We start from the raw sequence: 7,184 nt of genomic DNA, 5'->3' as shown, positions 1-7,184 counted from the left end.
AATTCAAGCTGACTCCCTAAACATTCCCTAAGTCATGCACTCCAGTAATATGCAAGGGAGGGCTAAAGGGGGATTGCATTGGCGGTATTCTGTAGTCACACCAAGGCTGGAAAGGGAACTCCTGGACGCACTTCCACTCAAGGCAAAGCTCCCTAGTGCAGGCTGTGCTGTTAGAGCTCCGGGTCCCCAGTGGCTGTGGAGGCGCCTCCACCTCCGCCTCCGCCTCCGCCTCCGCCTCCGCCTCCTCCCTCCCTGCCCAGATCCAGTGGCCCTTTCGCTCGGGCTCCGGCAGTGGCGGTCGCAGCTGGAGAAACGCGCAGGCGCCAAGGCCGCAGCTGGCTGGGAGGGAGGCAGCCGCTGCAGCAGCCGTGGTCGTAGTAGCAGCTGGCCGGGTTTGGAGCGCGAGTAGCGGTCGCTGTATTGCACGGGTGAGTAGGACCCTACCTAGTGGCCCTACCTTCCCCGCCCCCTCCCCCCGCCCCCCGCTCTGTTTTCCTTTGGGAAAGGTTCAGGTACTGCGAGTGGGGGTTAGAAGACGATTCCCGTGTGGGAAGGGTAGCCGTTCTTGCATTTCCCCTCCTCCCTGTCCTGAGCAGGCTGAGGTAGTCCCGGACGGATAAGAAAAGCCGGGGGGAGAAATGAAGCAGTGGGGGCTGGTGCCACAACTGCCTAGGTGACAGAATCCAGCTGTGGGGGACAGATGCCCCCCCGTAGCTCCCAGAGAAGGGAATTGGGGCATTATTGGGAGTTCTGTGGGTGCTGGGGGAAGGGAAAGGGGTAATGAGCTCCAGCCCTCGAGCACGGGTAAGAAAGTGGGCGACTTGCCTCCGGGAAGGGAATCGGACTTGAAGTTTGATTGCACGTACCAGTTCTCGGGCTTTGTCCCGACCCATGGGCCTGAGGAGTTGTGGCAGATAATTTGGGAGAAGGACTTGAGAATTTGGCGTGGGATTGGCGGGAGGGGTCGCTTAATAGCTGGGTCTCAGCGAGTGATTTTCCGTTCCCCAGGGAAGGCAGAGCTGGAGTCTTTTTTTCTTGGAAAGTGCGCGATTGTGCCGAGTTTTCTGTCTCCTGTCTTTCCCTTCGGGGCTGTGGAGTTGCTAGAAAAGTTCGTTGTTGGGGAAGAGGGTCGTGGACGAGTGCCAGTGTGGGCTACAGATCTAGTCCCCAGGTAGTGCCGGGGATTTATGACTTCTCTCCCCCCTCCGAGAGTTATGACTCCCCCCACTCCCCACGCCCTCCACGTGAGCATTGACCATTTTTCCGCTTCATTGTGTTGGTGGAAATTTCAACAAAGGGAATGGCTGTTTTCTAGGCAGCAATGTGTGACAGCCACTGGGGAGGAGGAGGGAATCAGAGCTGGCGCTTGACTGTTGACTTAGGCATGGCCCTCGGGGATTGGGGAACTTTCTTTAGGATATTGGCTCCAGAGCTGGAAGGGACCTCTGGGGCCATCTAGTTCCTCCCTTCTCTCTGCTCCTTTTATCCCTGGTCCATTTTACAGATGTGGAGACTGAGATCCAGGGAGAAGTAACTTGCTCAACCAGGTCACACAGGTAAGTAACATCAGAGGTGGTATTTGAACCTGTGTCCTCTGACACTCAAATCAGTGCGCTCTCCACTTTCCCAACCTTGTTGCCTACTTCTGAGGAGTGAAGAAAGTGAAGAAAATTTTCCCTTCCCCTCATATTTGATACTATTTTTGTAGGAGCGTCACTTTAAAAAAAAAGTGAACTATAGCACAGATCTGGGGCTGCTTCGGGCTAGAGTCTGATGTGATTGTGCTGTGAATGCTACCTACTTTTAGTTGAAGGGAGTTCAGATTGGTAAAAGATACAGAAGGGGGATTTGACAGAACATGGATGGAAGAAATGACTGAATGGCAAAGTTAAAGAGAAATTATGTGTGTGAAGTTAGGGAAGAACTCAATTCTCAATGCTATAGAACATTTGGAGAAAGAAGAAATCAAGGTGTTACCAAAGGGAGAAATAGGACTGATTAAATTTAATAGGCAAGTTGGTTATGTGTGAAAAACTTAAGTTTCATTGTGTTAGGACCCTGAAAATGATACAGTCCTGGGAAAAAATAACAGCACAACATTGAATCCTGGATTGGCTAAAGATTCTCAGGCTTTCATTGTCTAATTTCTCTTCTGTATGGCATAAATGATTGTATGTGAATATGAGAACATAGCTCCATTCTGATGTAGATATTTTTACTCCTTTGTTCTGGTTAATACAACAAAACATTCTAGACTTCTTCCTCCTCCACCCCTTTCCCTTCATTGTTGAATCCTGTTTTACAAACACTGATTTTCAGATCTTTGTTCAGTTTAAAAGACAGTCACATCTTCTTTCAAGTAGGAAACAGTTAGGGGTTTTGCTGAATACTGATTTAGGAAGGTCTTAATTCTTAAAAAAAAACCCTTAAGATTAGTGCTTTGTAGTTAACTGTACCAAATGCAGTGTTTCATTAAAATGTAAACCTTTTCAATATTAAAATTCCCAGTGTAGGTAGACATTTGAAAATGTCTAGTATGTGATAAGTTGCACTAATTGGCTTTAGTGATGGGACATGATCACATTTGGGGGGGTGTTATTATTTTATTCATTATGGGTTTAAAAGAAACCTAGAAATTCAAAATGGCACACATATTTTTAAGTATTGTTGGAAAATGAAAAATGTTCTAAATTTAAGATGGGAACAGGTATTAAAAAAATGGAACCACTAACCTGTGTAACTACATCAAGGCTTTGAATTAGTTGGAAGAAAAGATTATTCAAAGATTCATATACCTGAAAGATGGACAAGGATGAGAAAGCAATGTGGAAGAGGGCTGGATTTTGAATGAGCTTCAAATGTTTGGTCCCATATTTACTGCTGTACATTAAACCCAAATTATCAATTCTGTCACTATCCTGTTCAGCCTCTTCTTGACCTGGCTTTCAGTTCAGTACAACAGACTTTTCAGAAGTTGCTCAGGATGAGAAGCTGTGGATGGGCTTCCTTCTTCCACATCTATGCAGTCACAGATTCATCGAAGTATGTAATTTAATGTGCCAAATACTGTGGTATCCCCTAGGGATGCAAAAGCAAAAAATAAAATGTAGTGTATAAAAACATAGTGAATGTATGAGAAACAACATGTACACATATAAGTAAATGCAAGTTAATTGGAGGAGGGGGAGGAGGGGAGATCAGGGAAGGCTTCCTTGAAATTTGATGAGGTTCTGAGAGATAGTTTTAGTTGAGTTGGTGGCTCAGGAGAGGTGATGATGAAGGCAACTCTTTTTAGGAGTTTGTGAAATAGAGGATTCAATTTGGGGTCATTGGATCATAACTCCTATATAAATGCTAGACATTGTTAATATTATGGAAGGGGGAAGGTAAGGTAAGAAGCATTTATTAAGGGCCTACTACATGTTAGGCACTGTATTAAGCGCTTATCAAATATTAGCTCATTTGATCTTCCCAACAATTCTGGGAGATTGATGCTATTATTATCCCTACTTTACAGTTGAGGAAACCAAGGCATTTAAGACACAAGGTCACACTGCTCCTCAGTATCTGAGGCTATATTTGAACTCTGATCTGATCTAGCAGTTTATCGGCTTCATCACCTGATTACCTCAATGGAAAGAGACCTCAAAGGCCACTCAGTTCATGTGACTGATGAGGCAATCAAGTGAGGTGAAGTGACTGGTCCAAGTTTGATAGCTGGGGGGGAAGACAGGCTCAGATGAAGGTTTTTTTTTGGGGGGTGAGGGTGAGCGCTTGAGGGGGAAAATGGGAGAGACTTGATCATGTGTGTACTGAGTGGAGAAGGAGCCAGTGAATAAGGAGAGATTGTAAATGAGATTGGGAATGATAGATGAGGTAATTTATGGGAGGAGAATAGAGTTGGGATTTAGGGTACTAGAAAAGGGGTTGGCATCTCCAAGTAGAAAGGCCTCTCTCTTCACCAGAGACTGAACCAAAGGAGGAAAGAACAGTGGATAACATGGAGGATTTTTGAAATACGGTAAGCAAGAAGTGGGAGCTTATGACAGATAGCCTATGGTTTCATAAATTCATTTAATGAACATTTAAATGTCTTCTGAATGCCAGGTTGTTGTGCTAGGCTCAAGGGGCTCATTAGGAGCTGCAACAAAGTAAAACTAAAATGTAAGCAAAGTAACTACAAAGTAATTGAGTGGAGGTGGGGGAGGCTGGCAGATGTCATCAGGGAGATCTGGACAGACCTTGTGCACTTGAGGTGAGCCTTGAAGGAAGCCAGAGGTGAGAGAGAAAAAGAGTGCCTTCTAAAGTGTGCAAAGGTACTAAGATCTAAGATGCAATAATGTACCAGGGAAATAGCAAGTAGGGCATTTAGGCTGGACGTGAAGTTTGCAATAAATTTATTAAGACCAGCTGGAGCCAGATTGTTAAGACTTTGAATGACGAAATAGAGAAGTTTGTTTGATTCTAGAGGTGAGAGGGAGTTACTACAATTTCTTGATGGAAGGAGTGTCTTGGTCAGACCTGTACATCAGGGATTTTGTCACCTTGGAGGAGGAAGGACAAATTAGATAGGGAAAGTTTGGAGGCTGGCCAACAATTAGGAGGCATTATCTCCTAAGAGTGGTCCAGGTGAAAGCTAGACAAGAATCAGGAAAACCTGAGGCTGTGTTCCTACTGCCACATACTGCCTATGTGATTGTGGGTAAGTCATAAAATCAGAGCTTCAGGTCATCTCCAGTCCATAAAATGGGGATAATACTTTCATTATCTAACCACTTGGGGATGTTTTAAGAAAGACCACTTTGCAAGACATAGGAGGGGTAGGGAAAGGCATTGGACCAATGGTCTCATTGGTATATTAAACCTTCCAGGTGAGGAAACTTCCTCTACCAAAACATGTGGGCATATTCTTTTCATTTCTAGTCTTAGAGAGCTGTCTAGAGCAGTGATTTCAAACTAATAGAAAAGGGGCCTCTAAACCATGTAAAAGGATCCCTGCAGTCTTCATATTGACTTAGAAAACCACATGTTAATATAATCGATGTTCTATTGTATTTTTATTTATTTTGTTAAATATTTCTCGATTATATTTTAATCTGATTTGGAAGGCACTGGGACTGTTGTGCTTCACATGTTTGATGTCTCTGGACTAGAAAACTTTAGAGATCCGAGTGACTTGCCTACATCTAACAGGTGGGAAGTGAACCCAGTTCTGTCTGTGTTCCAAGGCCATCTTTCTGTTCACTCAGCCTGGCTGCCCCTCTCCAGACACTGAACAAGTTACAAATGTGCCTACTTTTCCTCGAGCTCGAGTCTCTTCATTTTATTCTGAAGGATAGCATGAGATTCTGCTGAAATCTACCTGAACTATTTCTACAACATTCTCATCATATATATGAGCATAGGAGGGAATAAGATGAGTCTGGCATAAACTGTATTCAATGAAGCCATCCTGGCTTTTACTGATAACCAGAGTTATCCCTTGCACATCGAGACTTTCCCCATGGTGGTTTCAGTATATTAAGGGTTGGCATAAGAAATTAAATGGGAATTTTTGGGGAGTTTTGCGGAAGCTGCAGACTACATATGAAAGCCAGTAGATGACACAGAGCCTATGACCAAATACTTAACCCAAATTTTACAATAAGGTACTGTAAACACCCCATAAAAGAAAAAATTCAGACTACTTCTCTGCTACGAAGGGAGGGCCAAAAAATTTGATGTAGATTTTCCAGGTCTCAGGGGTGCCCTGCCCTTAACCCAGGGGCATTTGTTCTGTGAAGTTTGGATTCGGTCAAAGGGTCATACTTGAGGACCTAGAGGGCCACATGTCTCCTCAAGGCCACAGGTTCCCCACCCCCTGCCCTAACCCCTGAAAGGATAACTGCACTTTCTTTTCTGAATGCTCACAAGCCATTCATTCCCTTAATAATGTGTTCTACAGATGAAGGAAGATACTTCCCTCCCTTTCAAGAGAATGGTGGGAGATTTTGGGTGCAGAATGTTGCGGTATTGGCAGACAAGTTCACTGTTGGTTGTGTTTGCTTAATTGTCTTTGATATAAGGGAAGGCTCCTTGTGGGGAATGTGAAATGAGTTGAGTTGTATCCAGAAATGTGAATTTTCTTTAAAACACATCAAAACATTTTTTAGTAAATGTTTTGGAATTTTGCTAATGGAAGCCAAGCTGATTGATCTCGTTAATGAGAATGAACCCCAAAATCTGAAATAATTTTGGAAGGAAATTTATTTGATAGAGAAGGAAAGCCAGAAAAAGGCTCCTTTCTCTGTCTCTGTGAGGTCTAAATTATATAAAGTACCAGCACTGGCACCACTGGTTGAAGTTAAGCTATTTCGTAGAAAGGGTAATTCCTTTTCAAGGTCCATTGATGTGTACACAAATAAGCGTAAACATTCAAATTAAGGTTGATTGAGATGTAAACCTAAACATTTCAAATATGGGGCACCCTAAATGTAAGCACCCTAGACTTGGGTAGGATCCAAGTATTTCCTGAAGCTATATGGCTTCCCTGGGAGTGTTTCTGAGGTCAACCAGTTTGTAGCTACATCAAGCTAGGTTCAACCAATATTAATAAATTAGGTTTTCTGAGCAACATAATAAAATGTTTCTTTATAGTTTATATTTTGTGGTCAGTAAGTAAACATTTATTAAGCACCTCCTGTGTGCCAGATACTAACTAAGTACTAGGGGTATAAAAATAGTTCTGGCTGTGAAGGAGCTCACAGTCTAATGGGGAGACAAAATGCAAACAACTGTACAAATAAGATATATGCAGAATAAAGTTGAGATAATCTGAGGGAGAAGGGCATTAAGATTAAGGAGGACTGACAAAGGCTTTTTTCCTGAAGGTGGGACTTTGTTGTTCTTCAGGCTTTAGTCAGGTCTGACTTGTTATGACCCCATTTGGAGTTTTCTTGGCAAAGATACTGTAGTGGCTTGCCATTTCCTTCTCCAGCTCATTTTACAGGTGAGGAAACTGAGGCAGACATAGTTAAGTGACTTGCCCAGGGCCACACAGCTAGCAAGAGCCCAGATTTGAACTCATGAAGATGAGACTTCCTGACTCCAAGCCAAGCGTTCTATCCACTGGCTGCCTATGGCACTTTAGCTGAGACTTGAAAGAAGCCAGGCAAGCTAGGGTAGAGAGAGAGTTCCAGGGGAGG

General features: G+C 43.7%; 1 protein-coding gene across 3 annotated transcripts in view; it reads left to right on the top strand.

Annotated features, from left to right (window-relative positions):
- The first annotated feature begins 350 nt into the window (after positions 1-350).
- PRRG1 (proline rich and Gla domain 1) overlaps positions 351-7,184 on the top strand; it is a 135,938-nt gene continuing 129,104 nt past the window's right edge. Inside the window, exons 1-2 of one of the 3 annotated variants that reach the window (XM_078146588.1) lie at positions 355-428; positions 1,505-1,556. The gene's annotated coding sequence lies outside the window, so the exon portion shown is untranslated. Of the gene's footprint in view, positions 429-1,504; positions 1,557-7,184 lie in introns of all 3 variants that reach the window. The other 2 variants (XM_078146587.1, XM_020979884.2) reach the window with 2 other exon arrangements.

The sequence above is a fragment of the Phascolarctos cinereus genome, unplaced genomic scaffold, assembly GCF_003287225.1.
Source record: "Phascolarctos cinereus isolate Bilbo 61053 unplaced genomic scaffold, phaCin_HiC Scaffold_726;HRSCAF=1367, whole genome shotgun sequence".
Classification (NCBI taxonomy): Eukaryota; Metazoa; Chordata; class Mammalia; order Diprotodontia; family Phascolarctidae; genus Phascolarctos; species Phascolarctos cinereus.
The sequence above is the reverse complement of the archived record's forward strand: the minus strand, read 5'-3'. Positions and strand labels throughout refer to the sequence as shown.